The sequence below is a fragment of the Musca autumnalis genome, unplaced genomic scaffold (assembly GCF_047663935.1).
Source record: "Musca autumnalis isolate F117 unplaced genomic scaffold, ASM4766393v1 scaffold_3, whole genome shotgun sequence".
NCBI lineage: Eukaryota > Metazoa > Arthropoda > Insecta > Diptera > Muscidae > Musca > Musca autumnalis.
Genome location: NW_027411866.1, coordinates 172,441,729 through 172,466,587, shown reverse-complemented (window position 1 = coordinate 172,466,587; position 24,859 = coordinate 172,441,729).

Below are 24,859 nucleotides of genomic sequence, written 5' to 3'. Positions count from 1 at the left end.
TTCACCTGGGGATTATGAACGGACACGTGAGACAAATATAGAAAGGCTACGAAAGAAGCAGAAAAATGATTTAAAATTTCATAATAAGAAAAAATCTGAACCTAAAACTTATATTCCTCGTCAAACTGTTTTTGTCAAAATCAATAAAAGATTGGGAACCAAATTGACCCAAAAATATAAAGAAGAAATAGTAAAAGAAGATAGAACTTCCACAATAGTGACACAAAGTGGAAGAGTCGTCCATAAGAAACATATTAGAAATTAAAAGCATTTTCGTTACAGGTTTATATTGATTCTAGGCAATTGTGCCGGAAATATTCAAATACTGGATTATTCCAACACCAAATTGGTTACAATTGACGCTGGCTTAGCAAAAATCCAGTCTGGTACATTTAAGCTAGTACACCTGTTTGATTTGAAAAATTATGAAGATGTTGCTATAAATATGGAAACACTAATTGGAAAAAACATTGGCATTCACCATCCCATCCTTCCTTACCTACTCCACTATACATCCCGAATAAAATCCTGCCTATCCCGCTTAAAACCAAAACTTAGACCTAAGCGATCTATAGATTTGCTAGGCAGTGCTTGGAAATGGTTGGCTGGAACACCAGACCACCATGATTTAGAGATAATATCACAAAAAATAAATAACATGTTACAGAATAATAATAATCAAGCCATTATAAATCAATTAACAATAGAAAAACTAAATAGAATTACAAATGAAACAAATAGGATAATTAAAGAAATTAAAGAGGAACAAACATTGGATAAGGTAATTGAATGATAAGGCAGTGAATGAATATAATCATTCTGTTCATTCGACTGTGGGTAGAAAACCAGTAGATTTGTTCTTTGGAAGAACCGTCGACTTTTCACCTGGGGATTATGAACGGACACGTGAGACAAATATAGAAAGGCTACGAAAGAAGCAGAAAAATGATTTAAAATTTCATAATAAGAAAAAATCTGAACCTAAAACTTATATTCCTCGTCAAACTGTTTTTGTCAAAATCAATAAAAGATTGGGAACCAAATTGACCCAAAAATATAAAGAAGAAATAGTAAAAGAAGATAGAACTTCCACAATAGTGACACAAAGTGGAAGAGTCGTCCATAAGAAACATATTAGAAATTAAAAGCATTTTCGTTACAGGTTTATATTGATTCTAGGCAATTGTGCCGGAAATATTCAAATACTGGATTATTCCAACACCAAATTGGTTACAATTGACGCTGGCTTAGCAAAAATCCAGTCTGGTACATTTAAGCTAGTACACCTGTTTGATTTGAAAAATTATGAAGATGTTGCTATAAATATGGAAACACTAATTGGAAAAAACATTGGCATTCACCATCCCATCCTTCCTTACCTACTCCACTATACATCCCGAATAAAATCCTGCCTATCCCGCTTAAAACCAAAACTTAGACCTAAGCGATCTATAGATTTGCTAGGCAGTGCTTGGAAATGGTTGGCTGGAACACCAGACCACCATGATTTAGAGATAATATCACAAAAAATAAATAACATGTTACAGAATAATAATAATCAAGCCATTATAAATCAATTAACAATAGAAAAACTAAATAGAATTACAAATGAAACAAATAGGATAATTAAAGAAATTAAAGAGGAACAAACATTGGATAAGGTAATTGAATTCAAATATAAATTGGAAATAATTCAAGAAGAACTAGCTAATATAGAATTTGCCATCCAATGGGCAAACGCCAACATAGTGAATTCAGTTGTGTTTTCCAATGTGGAAATAAAAATATTTGAAGAAATATTCGAAAAATCCGAAATACCATTTTCCAACATTGATGAACTTCTGAAATTTGCCAATATTAAAATTGCTTCCAATCAAGGAACACTTCTCTATATCATAAGCATACCTACTACAGATGAGAAAAATTGTAGAAAAAAACATCATTAAACCATAGCCGACCAAGAAGAGCGAGCGCTTTAATTTCTTATGTGTGGGTAAAATTACACTGACAGAACAGTGTGATGATTTTCATATTGAGTGTGAAATGAAAAATATATTGTTGGCGCGTTCACTTTGTATGACTTAAATTAAAAATAATATAAATAACTTCATAATTTGAAAAGTATTTTTCTTCATATGTTAATTTTTTTGAGAGAAAAAACAAATTGTATATAAAAATGATTTTTTAAGACTTTCTAAGCATACATACATTTTTTATTGTTGCATTGCAGACGAGGCATTCTGCGTCATTAAAAATATTAATACAAAACAAAAATCATTTTCAAATTCTTCCCTCCACATATTTGCTGTACAACTGCAAAATCTTTTCTGTGTACCCAAAAATAAACAAATAAAGCGGCATCAACCTGCTTGCATGAAATTCAGTACAAGACTGAAGTAAAAAAATCAAAACATTTGCTCTCTTACTTTGCGTTCGGGTCGCGTGTGTGTGATTTGCCGAAAAACTTCGTAACCAAATCAATACCCACGAACGGGTTTGCATTAAACCTGTAAAATTTCAAAACAATATTTATAAAATAAATTTCAGAAACATTTTAATTTGTAATAAACAAATATTCGGCCTAAAAACTAATTGTAATCATTTTGACAATATAAATATTTGTAACTTTAATGATATAATTAACATAACAGAATCGAGCTGTATTCCCAAATTAATAACTAGTAAACCATCATCATGCACGGTAACAAACAACGAAAATATACCCTCGGTTGAAGAAATAGAAGACGGATTGCTGTTCCTTAATCGATTAATGGAGAAATCATGGCCGATGACTCCCCCATTTCCCTAAACGGCACCTTCCTCATTCATCACTCGAATACAAGCCTCAACATTGACGGAAGATCATTTCTAACTACACAGATTGCAAAATCAAAACCCTTGCCAGCGCTGCTGCAAATTGACGAATCCCACTCTCAGGAAGAGACCTTATCATTGGAAATGATGAAAACACTCACAAGCGATAACATCAACACCATTGAATCTCTAAAGCTTGACAAACACATAAACATTTGGATAAACGTAGCTCTCGGTTTGACACTCGTAATATTAATTTTGTTAATACTGATACGTCAATATAGAAATAGAAATGATGCAAGAAATACAGAAAATGATGAGGTGCAAATCGATATCGAATACAAGCCAACACCTTCAAAAAGGAATAAAAGATTTACAAGTCTAAATAACATCCCGTTTTTCTGAGGAAAACTTTCGTGCAAACCAATGTTCATACGGGACGTATGAAATTTAAAGGGGGAGGAGTTAACATCAAATATATTTCTTCAAACCACTGTCCAAACATCACATCATATCGCAACATGATCTGCTTAGTTTGCATGTGAACGTCTGGACAAACGTATTCGCATAAGTTCATTTAATATGCCAACGAGGAGTATTGGATTTCACTATGGGAAATGCTGAATAAACTACACGTGTAGAGGGAATACAGCAAAATTAGGTTTGGATTATGATTAAATTAAGTTAAAAGTTTTGTGTCCATTTATTACTCAATAAAGTAAGATGTGCAGTTCGCACGTCCGGTTTTTTTTAAAACATAAAATAATTTACTTTATTTTATCTTATATACGTAAATCAGCGAATATTCAATTTAAAAGTTGTCAATTTCGGTTATTTATTTTTCTGGGAAATCCTATTTCACATTTTCCAGTAAAATATTATTTCAGTAATACATATCTATGTGTTTGTATTTACAATAAATCTTCAAGAGGTACTACCCAGTTGTTCGGGTAACTAGGGAATAACTAGTAATTTTGCTGGCTACTGGTAAACACCCCTAGTTACCACCCAATCTACTTGCAATGTTAAAGACTGGTGAATTTAACATGGGGATGTCATAGGAAGGGGTCTATTGTCCCCTCACTGCATTACCAGTAACCACCCAATTCAATAGTCATGTGAAAGGCAATTGTCCCCTCACTGCATTACCAGTAACCACCCAATTCGATAGTCGTGTGAAAGGCAATTGTCTCGTCAATGCATTACGAGTATCAATGCATTACGAGTAATTCGGTAGTCAGAAATGATAGCCAAAAATACTAGTAATTTGAAGTCAGATAAATGAGTTAATGCATATATGCATTAGCCACACTTTATTTTAATACATGGAGTGCAAATATTTTACAAAGGACAATATAATCTTGTATACATATAGACCTTGATCCTTGATACTGGAACTAATGTATGACTACTTGATACAGCGACTGATGTTTATTTGGTCCTTGGAATGTTTTTCTCGTGGGTCATTCAGATCATTCGAAAGTTCCTGAAATAAAATGTATAGAAGTTTTATGAAATGTCGCGATAATGAATTGTGACAAGATATGTATCAATACTTACCACATATATATTATAAATATTCTTCTTAAATTATTCATCCTTCTTATGATTCAGCTGGTAGAACGTTCTTCTTTTGCATCTTAAATTTTTTCCCAACAAACGCATCAATAAGTTTTTTTTTAATTATGAATAAACAAACAAAACAAGTTAAAAAGTATCAGTCGGCTTTGCCGACAGAGATATACCCTCAGCCTGTGCAAATTGAAACACTTTTTTCACAAAAAAAAAAAAAAAAACTTATGTATTTAGGGGGTTTCAAAATGTTGGTCGTATGAACCGACAAAAATGTTGATTAGGATTAAAGTTAAAAAATTTTGCGGAAAAGGTAATTAAAGGAATGGACCGACATAGACCATGGGGGTGCCATAGGGGGTTTTTACACCCTGCGGACTGTTTTCTCAAGAAGTATGGACTTGCCCCTGAAACAACTTTTACCATCGTAATTGAGGCAGTGAATGTAAGTTGCTTCAACAAAAATCAAAGTGATATAATAGCAGGTCTTTAAGTGAACTTATCCAAAATTTTGTGTGGGAGGTACGGGATGGAATGGATATTTGTCCACTCCATATTCCATATTCGTACCTGATCTATATCTGGTAGATATTATGAGAATGTGTAAAGTATGGACCAAATCGGTCACTCCCATCAAGAGTTATCGTGCGCACAATTTTTCCGAATATTTTTGAACTTTTGTGGGCTAGGTACCTGAAGGAGTGGACCGATATGGCATATCTACGAACTTAAACTAAGTTTGGAAACAATATTACGAAGGCCAAATTTTGGCCGGAATCGGCATTTTCGTTCGAGAATTATCTTGCGCTTCCACCCATAAACATGGTGTCATAGGGTTTGTTTTTGTTTTTTGTATCTTTCAGGCTATTTTCTGAGGAAGTATGGACTTGCCCCTAATGAAACTTACAGGGTCGTATAGAGGACAGCGAATACAACTTGAGTAAACAAAAATCAAAGAAATTCGAGACCAGGTCCTAAACTGAACTTTTCCGAAATTTTGTGTGGGGGGTACCCGAAGGAGTGGACCGATTGAGTCCACGATGTGCAAAGTATGGACCAAATCGGTTATTCCCTACAAGAGTTATCGTGCGCACAAGTTTTGCGACGATTTTTGAACATTTGTGGGTGAGGTACCTGAAGGAGTGGACCTATATGGCCCATCTTCGAACTTAAATCGAATCTGGACAAAATATTTCGATACCCAAAATTTGAACCGAATCGATTGATCCGTTCGAGAGTTATCGTGCGCACCAGCCAGACAGTCAGACGGACAGACAGACAGACAGACAGACGGACGGACATTGCTAGATCTACTCAAAATTGTCTGAAACGGATATCGTACAAACATACTTGGGGTCTAAAACCATTATTTCGATGAGGCACATTTTTGGTCGTATCAAAGTGTAAATATCCTCTTTAGCCTAAAGGCTGAGGGTATAATGACAGAATACTTTATCTATTTTGTTAAAAAAAAGAATTAATGTTGAAAAGAGATTTCAAGAGAGAAACCTTGTCTATTACACTATCCATCGGTAAAATAGTCAATATATTACACGCCGCATTACCTGTAACTAGTAAATTGACTTGGTTGGCAAGGAAGCCCATTTCCAGTGACAAAAGTGGGAAATAGGCTATTTTGTGTGCCATTTTTGGGTGTAAAGTAACTAGGATCAATGAGTAAATAGTTACATGCCTATGTCAAAGTAGACAATTGCTATTTATTGAACAACTAGGTATGTTTATATACATATACATATGTACATATTACCTACAGCTATGATGTATCATATCACTTTTGCGGTTTCCATAACAAAGTTCATTTTAATATTCTTTAGATTTACACAATCACCCCCAATGCAAATAAACTGAACAGGTGTTTTGAGTGAAGAACAAAGTGAATATGAATTCATAACAAGCAATGAATATCATTAAAGCCACTTTAAATTATTCATAATCACTCACACTGCCACACACCAGTTGTAGCTGGAAAAAAGTTACTTCGATAAATATCTGTACAAAAAAATATGTATACACTCAATATTGGTATGTAACGATGCAGATATGAGTGACTATTTATTGATGTAAAGTGTAAATTTTGATAATTTTTATAGTCTTCACCATTAAAATATGGATTTATTAATCAATTCGTAAATTTCCTTACCAACATCTCAAAATAAGAGTATCATTTGAACATTAAAACAAACTGCCTGCCCTTTGAAAGCGTTACTAATATTGCCTGTGAAATAGGATGAGAAGAAATAAGTTTCTACTTAAGAATATATGTATGAAGAATTTTAAACGAGGCCAGACATGGAAATTGTATTGAAATCATTTTAAGATAATTTTTAGATTTTTTTTAAATGTTTTTATTAAAATGTGGGAGATTCGTCAGTCGCCTTATTACCCATTGCATCCATCATTGTTGACCCGACCAGGGTCCTGATTGTACTTAAAAACTATGTATTTCCCATGAATTTTTTTGAAGGGGCAAATGGCAGAGTCTTTTCTCATATCAAAGAGTGCTTTACAATTCTCAACTTAACTCACACGGTGCTCTTGAAGCAACTTTAAATGGAAGGTGCTTACACCTTGGAAGTTCATAGATGAGAAAAATCAAAAAAAAAAAAAAAAAAAAAAAACGACTGAACGCGTTTTAAATAAATCGCGATTCAAGTTGACATTTTTAGGAATTTTTTGGGTTTTCACGATTTTGCTTGAAAAAACGCAAGTCCTATCGAAATGGGACTAAAGAAAATGTTATAGCAGTGAAAATTCTCTACAAGATTGGCGTGCATAATATTTTCGTAGGTTTTACCGTTATTGAGATATAGAAGTTCAAATTGGGACAATGCATTGACTATATCGCTACCTTATAAAACAATGTCATACATTGTGCGCCATAACTAACTTTAAGTGAACATCACTTACTTCTGGGAAGTTTTTGCAGATTTTGAAACAGCAATGTTCATAGATGAGAAATATCCAAAAACAAGAAAAATTGCTAGAGGGATTTTTAAATAAATCGCGCTCAAAGTTCACATTTTTAGAGATTTTTTGGGTTTTCACGATTTTGCTTGAAAAACGCAAGTCCTATCGAAATGGGACTAAAGAAAATTTTATAGCAGTGAAAATTCTCTGCAAGATTGAGATATAGAAGTTCAGATCAATCATTCAGATTTTTTTCTCATGTCTTCAGGATTTTGCTTGAAAACCGCAATTCCTATCGGTATGTGACTAAGGAAAAATTTGAAAATTCTCTACAAGATTGGCATTGGTTTAATTTTCCTAGGTTATACCACCTGAAAGTTGAAAAAAATTGCAGATTATGTACTATTTTTTATTTTATAACGAAATAAGCTATATTTTTTATATATAAGCTATATGTTTTAAAAGTGGTTAACCTAACCATTTGTTAACCACTTTTAAAAAAATATAGCTTATGGTATATAGTTATGGTGATTAAGGTGTAAAAAACGCATAAAAACAGGAAAATGCTTTTCCTCGAGCTCTAGGCTACTTAGAAGATACCAAACAGTATAATTTATTTCTTATTTAATAATATTTAATTTATTATTTGCTTTCGAAAATTGGAAAAACCAATGAATTCGGTTAAAAAATAGATGAGATATGTAATTTTTATACCCACCACCATAGTACGGAGGGTATATAAAGTAGGGTTTTCCGTTTGTGACGCGTTGAAAAACTTATTTGCAACCCTATAAAATATACATATTTTTGATCATAATAAAATTCTGATTCGATCTAGTCATGTCAGTCAGTCTGTCGAAATTAAAATCGGTCGAAATTATTATATTGGTCAAACTTAGTTTAACTTCGAAGAGGGCCCTACCGGTACACCATTTAATTATTTGTGATGTCAAAATATGTTAAATAGATATTTTTGTTTAATCATTGAAAACTGTTTATTTAAGAAAGCATAGATAAAATTCTTTAAAGTATGTTTGGACGATCTGTGTCTCGTAAAAATATTATGATGTGCGAAGTATGGACCAGAGTTGCCGTGCGAGCCATTTTAGCGAAAAGTTTCGAGAGTTATTGTGCGTCCAGTCAGCCAGACGGAAGGAGATAGCTAAAACGACTCGAAATTGTCTGAAACAGATTTCTTCCAAACATAATTAAGGTACTCAGCGCCAAAACGGCCTAACCCACATGTCCACAAAAATCACGCTATAAAGGTCTAACCATAACCTTTTGAAATAACTATTAAAACAATTCCATTTTGCATTGATTAACAATAGGTAATACTATCTTCTAAAATAATAAAATATGGCATTTTTTAGAATTTGTTTCAAAAGGTTTCAGTTAAATCTTTACAGTCTGTTTGATGCATGTGGGTTAGGCCGTTTTGGCGCTGAGCGCCTCAATTGGGGTCTAAAATAATTTTGTCGATAAGACACATTTTGATGGTATGAAAGTGTATAATATATATATATATATATATATATATATATATATATATATATATATATATATATATATATATATATATATATTATAACCTCCTTAGCCTAAAAGCTGAGACATAAAAATGTCATACCAAATCGTGGACCTATGTTCGCAATTTTGAGGGGGATATATTTTTCGGTGAATAAATGTTTTGACCACCTTGAACTTAGAAAGCCAAATTTCAGCCAATTTAATAACTTCAAAATACCTAAACCCTAAATTCAAAATTAAAGCAAATATATTTATTGATAAAATCTTAAAAATAACTGAAATCAGGCGGTACCGTTATATGGGGGGCTATACCTATGTATGTCCATAATTTTTGGTGCAGATTTGATCACCCTAAATGCCAAATAATAGCTAATTCCGTCCTTCCAAAACTTCAGTGTCCTGTCATGATTTGTTCGATGATCAATTCTAGCATAGTAAAATGGAAATTGGTGTTCGAAATTGGCGGGAACACTATATGTGTAGAGGTAAAAAAATTAATTTATATGCTGTTTTATTGATATATTTTATCATTTTTGAACGAAAAAAATGATTAAAGAGTGGTGTTGAGTCTTCTTTGGGCCTTCAAAACTTTTCCTCGGAAATGTGTCAGCACTGATCCACTTTTTTTTATTACACACCATTGAATGGTACCGCCCTATTTTCGGGGGTTTTCAGGGATTTAACTGCATTATCCTATAGAAATGGTTGTAATTTAATACATATTTAGTCTTCTTTGGGGCTACTACACTTCCCTTCAGAAATTTGTCAGCACAGGTCCATGTTTTTTATATAGCCTATAGCGATTTTAGGAGTTTTCAGGATTTTAGCCGTACTCTGCTACAGAAATGGCTGATATTTAGTATTTAGTCTTCTATGGGGCTATAATAACTTCCCCCCTTATTTGTCAGCACATTTCCTCGTTGTGATATAGCCACTGACATTTATGATAAGTACCAGTGTTCGAAATTTCGATCAGTCAACTTTGTACATGTGTAAAGTCTTGCCTGAGCATCTGAATCATCTTCTTTATATTTTGTGAAACGGTTCCATATACTGGCAATAATTCACCATGATTGCTTTTTAAATTTCATTTTTTTTAATTTTTTTAAATTAATTTAAAAAGTATCCAAAAATATAGGTTTCAAAAGTCTACCCCTACCATCTAGGAGTAGGGGGAGTTTTCAAGGGAAGAATTTTTTTATTTGCTGATAGATGAATACATACTAAAATTTGTTTACTGTTCAAAAAATCGAACACCAAGTACGAAATGGGTTAAACAGGTAAATAGAGACATACATATATTAACATTATCTAGATATGCTATATGTATACGAGTATGTTAAGAAATTACTATGCTCGAACCACAACAGAATGTGCATCCAATGTCATTAGGTGTATATTTCGCGTGTTTCAGAATATATGTATTCTGTAAAATGGTGTGAACGATAACTCTCAATGGGAGCAATCGATTTGGTCCAAAATTTGCACATCGTATTATTTCATCCAGTTATGTATACAGTCGGATATAGTCCATATCAATCCCGTTCTTCGGGTACCTCCCATTCAAAATTTTTGTTTTTATTTACATTTTCTCTATAAAATGGGTTCATAGTGATCGAAATATTCTCCGCCAATAGTTAGTTCAGAATACTTCATGGTGGACGTTTTTTACTTATTTTTCAATAGGTAAGTACCTAAATAAAGGTTTTAAAACTTTGTATGTAAAAACTATACACATCACAAAAAAAAGAAGTTTAACTGCCAGCTAAACCCACTGCCTCCGGATTCCTTATGGATACAGCCATTGCATGTTGGAGAATTTTTGAATGTGGACAGAGAAGAACCAGATCACTGAAATAATTTAATAGTCAACAAAAAACAAAAACAAGTAAGAGAGGGCTATAGTCGAATGAGGCCGACCATGTGAATGAGGCCGGCCACGGAATTTAGTTTGTATGATGGCGACACGTTGCGTTATTGATATGATTAATTGATATTTTTGCATAATTTATTATCTGATTATATAAAAGAGTTTAGTGAGTTAGCGAGTGACTGACAGTTCATCGCCCAGACGAAACGGCTGAAGCTAGAAACTTGAAATATTAAGTGTGGGTTGCTGTTGGTGTGTAGGCGTGAGATAAGGCTGAGTTTTTGGAAATTCGAACTGGAAGGGTATTAAAGGTACTAAATATGGCAATATTAGGCAAACGGGATGAGCTAGAATTCTGAAATTTGGAATGAGGGTCACTGATATAGAGATAGATGCACCAAAAGGTTTTTTTGGAAATTCGACCTATAAGAGTACAAAAAGTACTAAATGGTACATTTTGGATTTGGGAGGACGGATAGTGCTGGAAACCTGAAATTTGGAATTAACATTGCTGTTGGAGTACAGTATTGAGGCAGTTTGGAAATTCGTACGAAAGGACTAAATGGTACTAAATTTGGTACAATTTGGATTTGGGTGAACGGATTGATCTGGAAACCTGAAATTTGGAATTAATATTACCGTTGGAGTACAGGATTGAGGCAGTTTTGGAAATTCGTACTTATGGGTACGAAAGGTAGTAAAGGGTACTAAATTTGATACATTTTGGAGTTGGGAGGACGGATAGAGCTGGAGAATAGGTTTGAGATATGTGGGCAGTTTTGGAAATTCGTACATATATGTACGAAAAGTACTAAATGGTACTAAATTTGGTACAATTTGGATTTGGGTGAACGGATAGAGCTGGAATCCTGAAATTTGGAATTAAGATTGATGTTGGAGTACAGGATTGAAGTAGTTTTGGAAATTTGTACTTATGGGTAAGAAATGTACTAAATGGTGCTAAATTTGGTACAATTTGGATTTGGGTGAACGGAAAGAACTGGAATCCTGAAATTTTCAATTGAAGTTACTGTGGAGGGTAGGATTGAGTTAGTTTTGAAAATTCGTACTTATGGGTACGAAATGTACCAATTGGTACTAAATTTCGTAAAATGAGATTCCGGTAAACGTATAGAGCTGGAATCCTGAAATTTGGAATTGAGATTATCGTCGTCCCAAAATCATGGGTTTTGTAAGGGATTTTTGGCAGCCGTAACTACTCACAAACCCCCTTTCTTCCCCATTATTTTTACAAGGGCATGTCGCACTCAGTTTCTAGTTATTTTATGACCACTAGAATAACTAGTTTTTCTGTGGCCATTAGATGTTGAAAAGTAAGGTGAAAAAATTATATTTTTAGAACAGTTGATGTAGAGAATTTGTTTTTAATTTCATCACACTTCTTAATTTTATTTTACTTTACTCTTTTTCGCTGTCTGCCCGAATTGAACCCACGAACCCTCTGATTTCTAGCCAAAGACACTACACACTGTGCCACGCACACGAATATTAAGGGTTGCTTAAGAACTTAAATGTGCAGTGCACATGTGCACCACGAACTGTTAGTTTTTAATTAACAAAAACTCGCGTGCCGACGGTGAGCGTTGAACACACAACCCTAGGATTTATAGTCGGACACACACACACTGTACCACCGTCCTCATTACTTAGTGAGGAGTAAAGTAAGTAGGTTTGCCTTGTACATTTTTTAAGAAGTAACCCATTACTTTTCAGATTACTTGTAATGCGGAAAGAAGCTTGTTTACATTACTTTGTAATGGGTAACGTAATGACTAACGGATCCGAATTTTTGCTGGGTACTTAGGCGTACGAAAAGTAGCAAACGGTACTAAATTTCGTACAATGGGGATTTGGGTGAACGGATAGAGCTAAAATCCCGAAATTTGGAAATTCGTACTTACGGGTACGAAAAATACCAAATGGTACTAAATGTGGTACAATGGGGATTTGGGGGAACTGATAGAGCTGGAATCCTGAAATTTAGAATTGAAATTATTGTTTAATTGGTACGAAATGTACTAAATGATGCTAAATTTGGAAATGAAATTTGGAATAAAGATTTTTGTTGGAGTGTAGGATTGATAATGTTTTGGAAATTCGTACTCAAGACCCTAGATAAGATTACGGATGATTCGACTTAAAGTAGCTGATGGAATGCGACAGCGTAAATAAAAAACAAAGCACGTACATTATGAGCCCTTTAAAAGACATGGGTTTAGACGTTGGGATAGTACCCTGCTCTTACCAATAAAGACACTAATTTAAAATACGAAACAAAAGGCAAAGAAACACCCTATTGTGATGGAAAGTTAATCCATTGATGTTAAGCATTAACAATACTGGCCCAATTTTGTTGGCGAAACACAAGCACTATGACGGGCATAGACAAATCTCCCTTCAGAAAAATTAAAAACTGTTTTATCTATCCACAACAAAACATTGTTGTTATTTTTGTATATCCTCACTACTTGGAGATTGTCTACCATAACCGTAGATAAACTGGCTTTAACGGCTGAAGTATCTATGAAAAAGCCATGAAACTCATTCTATCTGGAATAGGAAATCAGGTCAAGTGCTATGAGTGGAGTTAATTATGCGAAAGAATTTCTTCCTGTCGAGTGGTATGTGTAGTTAAGTAGTTAATTAGTAGTTGCTTCCTTTGCTAACATCAACATCATGTTTATGTGCGTCTATGCAGAGTGTAACATGAATGTACCTTTGGGATCATACTAACTATACCACAACAGCACTTTAATGGTGATTATTTATTCCTTAATAAAATATTCATACTAAATAAAAAAATATGGATTCCTGGAATTAATTTAAAAGGTAAGAATGCTAATTGGTAATATCACACAATAATGTCAAGGTGTTAGTTATATCATCATCATCATCATCATCATCAATATTCATTATTTATGAATTATTAAGGGATATATGTACCATAATATGTAGTAAATCTTAAATGGAAATATATTTAATAAGTTTATTCATGTTGAAATTACCAATAGTAATTATGTGTAGAAAACACTGGTATATGTATGCCCTTAATATGGATTTATTTCTTATACCCTACACCACAATATGGAAAGGGTATTATTAGTTCGTTTTTCGAAAAATTCATGTAACACAGCGAAATATTCGTTGTAGATATGCATATCTCGACGAGATAAAGCGTCCGTACGTCCATCTGTCCCTCCACCTTCTTCACGAAATTTTGTCGGGTTCAGCCCATACAAAAATATTCAACAAAATATTTCAATTTTCCCCAAAACATTGTGCAATTGAGTGAAAACGCTGCGCAGTTTCCGTAAGGGCGACTATACATTTATTAGTCTACGTATATACTTCAACTTGTATCAATGACATACTTCATACAATTAACATTCACATGGAAAAGAATGATAAAGTGTCAATGGATGTATCTAAAGCGTATGAATGCGTCGACATTAGCTGTCTTTTAACCATATTGCAAGAATTGCATATACCTGAACAGATTAGGACATGGATTATAAACTTTCTATGCAAAAGAACACTCAGAATGGGAAATTCCCGGCTTAATATATACAATGGCATTCCACAAGGAAGTTGTCTAAGTCCCACTCTATTCAATCTCTATACGCTAGGACTGCATGGCATATCAGACGATAACACCAATCTTTTCCAATACGCGGATGATTTCATCATATTAGTTCACAGCTTCAACTTTGAAATTGCAAATAGGATACTACAGCATAAAACGAATACTTTGGTATCTATACTAATGAAATTAAATCTTGGTGTAAATATAAAAAAACGCAGTAATGTATGTTGCAAAAGGAGGCCTTAAGATTCCTTGTGTAATGATCAATAGAAACCAAGTCAATGTCGTAACGTCCATAAAGTTTTTGGGAAGACACATTAAAAATAGTCTCTCTCTAAAAGAACACTACGATGAAGTTATGTTATCTTGTAAAAACACCTTAAATGCATTAATAATGGTAACTGGCCCAAAACAAGGAATTCTTCCTGAAAAAGCGATAAATTTATGTAATTCTTTGGTATTTTCAAAAACTGAATATGCAATTTCGTCAATGGCTCATAGACCGGCGTACATAAACAAAAAACTATCAAGTTTTCAAAATCAAATGCTAAGAAGGAATCTAGGACTTGTGCCATCAACACCAAACCATGTCGTCTGTGCCCTTGCTGGTGTTCTCCCAACAGATTTGATAGCTCAACATCTCGCTGCGAAGGAGCTAATCAGAACAAAAATTTACAATCTTCCACTTTACCACTACTTCACAACCAATATATCCCGGAAAACCAGTCTTGGTTATATCTAAAACAAATTCAAAAACATATTTGACAAGACTAAAGTTGGATATAATGAAAAGTCTTCGAAAATTTCTATAAAACTGAACATTTTTAATCTTTCTAAAAAAGAGGTGGCTGCAGAGTGTCTACAAGCACAATTCCGAAATATATTTGATGAACTTAAATCTGTAGGTGTGTCCATTTGGGCAACATATGCTTTTGTAACCAGTAATAACACCGGATGTGCTGTTTGCAACATTTCCTCCAATCAGAACTTTTTATTCAAAATTGAAGAAAAGTTGTCTTCATTATCGGGAGAACTCTATGCCATAGGAAAAGCTATAGACATAATTATTGAAGATGGAATCAGCGGTGCAGCTATCTTCACTGACAGCAAGAATGCTTGTATACTTCTACAAGAGAACTCCTCCAACAACCATACAATATCCAACATTGTCCACAAGATTGCTAATTCCTCCAAAACCAAAGTCATCTTTGTTTGAGTTCCATCACACGTTGTAATCTCAATTAACGAAATAGCCGACTATTATGCAAAACAAGCAACCGAAGCTGGATGTATCATACCGCACCAACTCCCCGCTGCTGATGCATCACAGAAGATTGAAACACTCCTCTGGAAAGAATTTGTTGATTACTTCAAGGAGACGTCTGTTCGCAAAGGCTCATATTTCTGTCGTTTCTTCCCGGATCCTCCAAAGCAACCATGGCACAAAAAATCGCAGATGCAACCTGAAAGTATAAAAATCATCAACAGGCTGTTTACCGGTCATACTTATACAGAAAATATTTTTATCTTGTTGGGATTTGCGACAATTATCTATGTGAGGCCTGTGACGTCATCGAAGACGAGAAGCATATTTTATTTCACTGCAAAAAATACGAAATAGAGAGAAATAATGACAATATTTTTAAAATGTATAATAACTTACCCGATGCCCAAAAATATAGATGTCTTTAATGATCTCTTAAACCTCATATACAAATGTAAAATTGAATTGTTAATCCTGCTTTTCCAATTTGTTTTTTCTTTTACTATACATTGTTTTCATTCACTTTCTCTGTTCTTGAATTGTTGTTTTGCTACAAATCTTTCTATACACATATGTATTTCTAACACCTTGATAATATGTATGAGAAACAATTAAAGAAATAAAGAGAGTACTTTTATATAGTTGCAAGTAACCAGTAATCAGCATTGGTGAATGAACACTTGACAACGTATGAAGTACAAAAAAAAAAAAAAATATTAGTCTATGGCTTAACCTTTCCACTGATGCAGATTATATTGATGCACGTGGTCAGATAACAGAGTTACAGCATAGTATATGCAGTGATCTCACAGTTTTAATTGTGGTAGTGTAACCTTAATCACACTAGAGATCGCAGTTATAGTTCAATACTGAAAAATGTTTTCACGAGCTAATAGGTTTGATCAAGGATAGATCCAATAATTGTTGATAATGATGGGATAACATTTAGCGTGTAAAATTGATCATAACTTTAGTGGGAAAAAATTTCCAAATTTAATTTTTAATCAGTAATGAGAATACTGTCTAACATCACAGTGCGCCTGAACCAATTTTATATGGAAGGTGCTTACACCTGGGAAGTTTTTGCATATCCTGAATCTACAATGTTCATAGATGAGAAAAATCGAAAAAATAAAAAAAAATCGATGAAAGGATTTATAAATTTATCGCGGTCAAAGTTCACATTTTTAGGGTTTTTTAGGTTTTCACCACTACTAGATTGATCTAGTAAAAGTTGACATTTTTAGGGTTTCTTAAGTTCTCAAGATTTGGATGGAAACCGCAAGCCCTATTGAAATAGGACTAAAAAAATGTTATAAAGAATTTACACTGCTACAACATTTTCCCAAGTCTCATTTCGATAGGACTTGAGGTTTCTAAGCAAAATCCTGTAAACCCTAAAAAATGTGACCTTTCACTTAAAGTTAGTTAAGGCGCACAGTGCATGACATTGTTTTGTAAGGAGACGACACAGTCAGTTTATTGTCCCAATTCCCAACTTCTATATCTCAAAAATGGTAAAACCTAGAAAAAAGGAATAAGGGTCAATCTTGTAGAGAATTTTAACAGCTAAAACATTTGCTCAAATCACATTTCAATAGGACTTGCGGTTTCCAAGCAAAATAATGAAAACCTACAAACCCCAATAAATGTGAACTTTTATAGTGATTTTCATTGATTATTGATATCTTCCATTGCACAGTCGATCCACTTGTATGGAGAAAGTGGCAAAAAATATTTAGAGTGTAAAAATCAAGCCAATGCGCTGGTTGCAGCTTTGTGCTGCTGCGAAAAGTGTTTTAAGAAACCACGAGCGTAACATTCCTGTCCCCTCTGTAGGGGGTATACGGTGAAAATTGTTTTATGCTGTTAATACAAAATGACATGAACAAAGGTCCCTATTGTCTTATGATGCAAAAATAGGCTTGGGGAAACAAAAGAATCTCCAAAACAACATAAAATCCAATCAATTTAGCGGATAAAGAAAAATTAAATTTTTTGTCTGAAAATTGGTAAAATTTTTAATATAGATCATACAGCGTTCTTCCTGGAAGGCACGTACCGACAACGTAAGACAAATTTGGAAGAACATTTCTTCATCTTGCCACTGATGCCAATTATGTTAATGTACGTGGTCAGATAACAGAGTTATACGCTAATATATCCATAGAAACCCTATTCTTGGGCAGCTTTAGTCAGCGACCCGCCATTTATAGTATGGCACTAGATGGCAGCTGATTTTAATACTGAATAACCTTAAACCCATGACTTACTTTGGAAAATCATTCCCGAGGCGGGTACTGGTGGGCATTATGGCTAAAACCGTAGGTCAAATTTAAGTATATGATCGAATTGGCATTACAAAATACACTACGAAAATCTGCAGCTAACTAGAATTCCACAACACGCTAAAACACTATATTTTAATACAAATTAAACTATTACCTCCTCCTTCAAAATCCACTATAATATGTGCTATACGTATTAGTTTCGCGATACTTAAAATATAGGTTGTACTCGCAACAAAAAATATTAGTCAAATGTTCCGACTTTTGAAGCTATTCTTAAGAAGATCGCGTTCGAATGAAACAAAAACTAATATATTTTTAAAAAGGTCCATGTCATAGCTGTTATAGTTGCCAGATGTTGTACCAAAATTTTGACATTCATTTTTATACCCTACACCACTATGTGGAAAGGGTATTTATTATAAGTTTGTTTTGGTAAAAATTCATGTAAATAAATATTCGTCTTCATATCTCGGCGAGATAAAGCGATTTTGAGATGTGTGTCCGTCTGTCCATTATAAATTGTAATCAAACTCCAGGCAGCAATTTTGGACCGATCGTCACGAAATTTGGTATGGAGATCGGTTTCACATCAGAATAGATCGCTATTTTAATTGATGATGATCGTGAAATATTTAGCGGGTGAAATGGACCAAAAACATAATTTTTATCCGATTTTGTAGCGGCTCTGTAGGTCGCAATAATAGTCCGATTAACGCGAAATGTTAAATAAGGTAAGAGTATATGACAAAGATGTAGCTTGCAATTTGAGATGGCGATCAGATAATATTAAGAGGGTTAAATGGACCAAAACTTTTGTGTGAAAATGGTGAAAAATTTTAGTATACACCCAGCAAAATGTTTGTAGCCAAAGAAGTAGTTAAATCATGAGTGCAAGTGATTCCGGACTACATCTTTTTACGTGAAAGAAGTCATGATTTTTACAAGGGCATGGTGCAGTGAGGATACTGTCTAATTTACTTCTCAAGCACACATTTTGCATTAGTTCTTTGTAGTGAATAAATCACAACAACATATGATTCAACTACTTCTTTGGCTACAAACAAAGATGTAGTTCGAAATCACTTTTATTATTTTTATACCCTACACCACTATGTGGGGAGGGTATTATAAGTTGGTTTTGGCCAAAAAGTTTGTAACGCATCGAAATAATGGTCGTAGACCCATACTTATATATACCAAAATGAATGTCTCGACGAGCTGAGTCGATCTGGCTATGTGTGTCCGTCCGTCAGTCCGTCCGTCCGTCCGTCTGTCCGTCTGTCCATCTAAACCTTGTAATCACGCTACAGGTCGCAATTTTGATCGGATCGTCACGAAATTTTGGATATTGATGGGGGTCCCGGAGGGGAAGAAGCCTATTGATTTTGGTGATGGTCGGATAATATTTAGGGGTCGGAAAGGGCAAAAAACTTAGGTGGATAAAAAGACAACGTTTTTTCCAAAGCGATTATCTCAGCTTCTATATGGGGTATACCAAAAGCAAAACCTGACAATGAAAGTAGAAAATATAACCTTTCTAATGATGTAAAGTTGGTGCTCGTAGGTGATCAAACAACGAAGATTTCAGAATACTAGCAAATAAAACCCCAATTTTCATTTTTGCGATTTTAATTATATTAACGAATATCACAGCTTTGGTTGGAAACTTTCCAAAAGCAAAGCAGAAGATCCCATCTTTACAATGATGCAAACTAGGTCGGCGTAGGTAACCAAATAACGGAGATAGTCGTAATAGTCGGTAATACATCCCATTTATCCATTTTTGTGGAAATCACGCTACAGGTCCCAATTTTGATGGGTTGATGGGGGTCTCATAGAGGAAGAAGCCTATTGATTTTGGTGATGGTCGGATAATATTTAGGGGTCGGAATGGGCAAAAAACTTATTTGGAGAAAAGTCAACATTTTATTTCAAAGCCAATATCTCTGTTTCTTTAAAAGGTATATCAAAAGCAAAACCTGGCGAGGAAAGTAGAAAATATCACCCTTACAACGATGTAAAGTAGGTTGTCGTAGGTGGTCAATTAGCAGAGATGTGACAATAGTCGATAATGCATCCTATTTTCCGATTTTTTTGTAATCACGCTACAGGTCGCAATTTTGATCGGATCGTCACGAAATTTTGGGGGTTAATGGGGGTCCCAAAGAGGAAGAAGCCTATTGATTTTGGTGATGGTCGGATAATATATAGGGGTCGGAATGGGCAAAAAAACTTATTTGGAGAAAAGTCAACGTTTTTTTTTCTTATGCGAATATTTCCGCTTCTAGTAGGAGTATTCCAAAAGGAAAGCCCGTCAATAGAAGAAGAAAAGATGTCCTTTATATTGACGCAAAGTATGTTGGCGTAAGTGGGCAAACAACCGAGATATCGCAAAATATATTATAAAATATTATATGTCCAATTTTTTCATTTTTTGTAATTACGCTACAGGTTGGAATTTTAATCGGATAGTTACGAATTTTTGGGGGTTGATGAGGGCCCCACAGATTTTGGTGATAGTCGGATAATATTTAGGTATCGGAATGGGGGAAAACGCATGTGGAGATAAATTCAAAATTTTATTCTTTGTGAATATATCGATTTCTAGTAGGGTTATTTCAACGGCAAAGCCTGTCAATGGAAGAAGAAAATATTACCTGTACATTGGTGTAAAGTAGGTTGGCAAAAGTGGTCAAACAAGGGATATACCACAATAGTCGGTAATGCATCCAATTCTTCCATTCTACAGGTCGAAATTTTGATCGGCTGGTCACAAAATTTTGGTTGCTTATGGGGGTCCCAGAGAGAAAGAGGCATATTTTTTTGATTAAAAACCAAAATATGTTTGGTGGTAGTCGGATTATGTTCCCTAAAATAAATGTTTACCAGTGAAAAGCTTATGCACAGGGGTAGTGGTGTAGGGTATCACATGGTCGGCCCCGTCCCGACTATAGCCTTTGCTCACTTGTTTGTATACAAATTTCTTTTTATGGATGCAAACATATTGCTGTTATTATAATTAACAAGAAACAAATTAAGTTCTTTGTCTTTTTAAGTTTTTTTTTTGCAAAATTTTTAAATTTCTAATTGAAAAAATTATGAAATGGATTCAAATCGGACATTGTCAAAATGTGAAGAACGGACTGCATTTTTCATGACTCTGCGTGGACTGCTTCAAAAAAAGCTATTCAATCACTACTTCTCAAGGAACAACTTTAAATAAATTTTGCTGGGCAGCTTATATCTTTATTCCTAGAAGAGACATTCCGGGCAAGTAAGCTATACTTGGAAGAGTAACGCTTGACCTTTCTATTGATGTCAATTTTGTTGGTGTACATGATAAGATAATATACCCTGTTATTTGTTTGTAGTGTAATGATAAACACGCTAGAGGTTGCAATTATAGTTCAATAATGACGAAATTTTGCATGAGGTGAGAGTTTAGGTCGAAGAAGAGACCTACAACTTTGGATGATGGTCTGATATTATTTAGCGGGTGAAATTTACCATTACATTTGTATGAAAACAAGTAAGCAAAGGCTATAGTCGGCCGGGGCCGACCATGTGATACCCTACACCACAACTTCTAGGAACTAGCTATGTGCAACCACTTTGCACGCTGAATGTCCGGGTATGATTGCCACGCCTGGTCACATCAATTTTTCAACGGTGGCATAATACCCCTTTGTAATGCTGCCGATATTTCCTGAGTATTTCAGCTATGAAAAACTTCTCTACAAGTGGCAACTTAGGACATGCCTTTCGGCTTTGGCGATAAAAAATAAGTCACATATCAATGACATAACATGAATCCATTGATATAAGATAAGCCTCCCTTGTCCCTACTGAGATGTTTGTGGACCAATTATATAAATTATACATTTCTAAACAAAATTGGAAAATTCACATTGATTGTGGGTTTATTGAAGATCTATCGTCCTCACATATGCTTGGTAATGCACGCCGTTTTGTGATTTCGACCTTTTCGGCCATAATCTCTGGAGGTATGGACTTGCCATTGCAATTGTACCATCGTAAAGAGGGCCGCAAGGACAAACTGCTGAAAAAATTAAGACGATTCGATAGGACTCTTAAATTTCACTTTTCCAAACTTTGTGTGGGAGGTACTCGAAGGTGTGGACCGATATAGTCTTACCAGATTTATATTTGGAAGACATAATAATATATGGAAAGTTTGGACCAAATCGATTTCGTGTTAGAGAGTTATCGTTCATACAATTTTTCGGAAAAATTTTGAACTTTTGTGGGGAAGGTGCCCGAAGGAGTGAACGGATATAGCCCATATTCGAAATTAAACTAAGTTTGGGCAAAAAAATACGAAGTGCAAAATTTGGTTCGAATCGGTAGATCCGTTCGGGAGTTATCGTGCACACCAACCAGCTAGGCGGTAAGAGAGACAGATGAACGGGCAGGGCTAAATCGACTCCAAACTGTTTGAAACGAATTTCGTCCAAGTATGGGTCTAAAACTATTTTTTCGATGGGCACATCTTTGGTCGTATTTTGTATATTTTGTATTAACCTAAAGGCTGAGGGTATAAAATAGGTGGCGAAGCGACCCCAAGCTTTGTATAAAAGTTCAATTGGACAACTGAACTGAAAATTTCTCTGTCATGATTGAAACAATTTGTAGTATGAGAGAAAATTGTGGTTCTCTACACAAAACCCATTTTATATTAGGCGTAGGCCCGTTATCTAGCAGACACATTGTTGCAATTTGCATCAGGGGAAATATCAGTATATATTTTTCCATATGTATGCTACTTTGCCTGTATATGCCATCCAGGAATAAAAATACGGACCAAAAATAAAATTTGTATATTTTTCATACAAAAGTAATGGTCCATTTCATCCGCTAAATCATATCGGACCATCATCCAAAATTGTAGGCATCTTCTTCGACATAAATCCTAACCTCATGCAAAATTTGGTGACTATTGAGCTATAATTGCGACCTCTAGTGTGCTTACGATTACACTTCAAGCAAAAAACTGGATATATTAGGCTGTAACTCTGTTATCTGACCGCGTAAATCAACCTAATTGTCATCAATGGAAAGGGCAAGAGTTGGTCTTCCAAATATCATTTATGTGGGCGGAATGTGTATTCCAGGAATAAAGATATAAACGGTATATAAAAAATGTTCACAATTTTCACACAAAAGTTATGGTCCATTTAACCCTCTAAACATCTTCCGACCACCATCTCAATTTGCAAGCATCTTCTTTGTCACATACTGTTACCTTGTTCGAATTTTCGAGGCCATCGGGCTATTATTGCGACCTACAGAGCAGCTACAAAATGGGATAAAAATTATGTTTTTGGTTCATTTCACCCGCTAAATATTTCACGATCATCACCAATTAAAATAGCGATCTATTCTGATGTGAAACCGACCTCCATACCAAAATTCGTGACGATCGGTCCATAATTGCGGCCTGGAGTTTGATTACAATTTATAATGGACAGACGGACATACGGACGGACAGCCGGACACACATCTCAAAATCGCTTTATCTCGCTGAGATATGAAGATTGGTATACCACATTGGGGGTCTCCGACGAATATTTCGCGGTGTTACATGAATTTTTCCCAAAACAAACTTATAATACCCCTCCCCACATAGTGGTGTAGGGTATAAATACAAAAAAAAAAATATTTTTGGTCTATATTTTTTTCCTGGAGGACATATACCGGCAAAGTAGACTACATATGAAAATAAAACTACTGATCTTCCCCCCGATGAAAATTGCAATAAATTGTCTGCTAGATAACGGGCCTACTGCTTAATATATAATGGGTTATTTGTAGAGAACCACATTTTCCCATTCCCAGTTGTTGCATTGTTGCATATTACATGGTGCCCTAACGTTTTAATTGTCCAATTGGATTTTTATACATACATTGCAGCATGATTCACTTTGCCACCTTCTTTCAAAACGATTCCCCAGCCAGGCAAAATCAAATTTTAAAACGGTTTTAATACGCAATGAGTTAATACATATATGTATGTAGTGGTGTAGGGTATCACATGGTCGGCACGTCCGACTATAGCCCTCTCTTACTTGTTTATTTTTGGCCAGTGGGTGGATCCACTGCGCATTGATCGAATCGAATAAAGTCACCAAATGCTATTTCTAAATGCGTTTGGTATTTTTTTCTTTCTTAATGCAAATTTTTAATTTTTTGATGAAATGTGTTGTATGTATATGTAGCCAAAATGTTTATCGGTCCGTTACGAAATAATGAAGATAATATATTACGTGTAGCAATCATAAATACATAGAAGCATATATTCCCACAACATCCCCGAAGGAGCAAGGGAGACCACGCAATCAAATAATTAAATTCCGCGGAAAACGAGTGTCCAGGGTAAGTGGTGTAGGGTATAACATGATCGGCCCCGTCCGAATATAGCCCTCTCTTACTTGTTTTAAAGATAAGGGTGTTAAGAAAATGTCGTGTACTCGATCCCAACAGGTTTTGTTATATTCATCGTGAATATACGTTGGAAAATATAAAAGACCCATATTTGACTTAGTCTGACTGTCCAAAACTTGATTCTCGTAATATTTTATTCAAACTTAGGGGACCATATCGGTCCACCCCTTCGGGTACATTCCCCACACAAGTTCAATATTTTCGCTTGTGTGTAGTTTAATCGTTTGTATTTTTTTCTGAAAGCACTTCATGTGTTAGAGCTGGCAAAAAATCGATAGCACTGTCGATAGTATCGATTATTTTTCGAAGTTCAATATCGATAGATAGTTTTCTCTATCGATATTATCGGATTAAAATCGCCTAACCTTAAATCTATTCAAATGAATAGCAGCTTTTCGGTTTTGTGTATGTAGTTGTGTAGTTGTAGTTCTATTTCTGTGAAGTATGTACTTGTGCAAGATGTGAAAAATGCATAGAACTTTCCTCATTTTATTTCCAAATTTGCTAAGCTATAATATTTATAT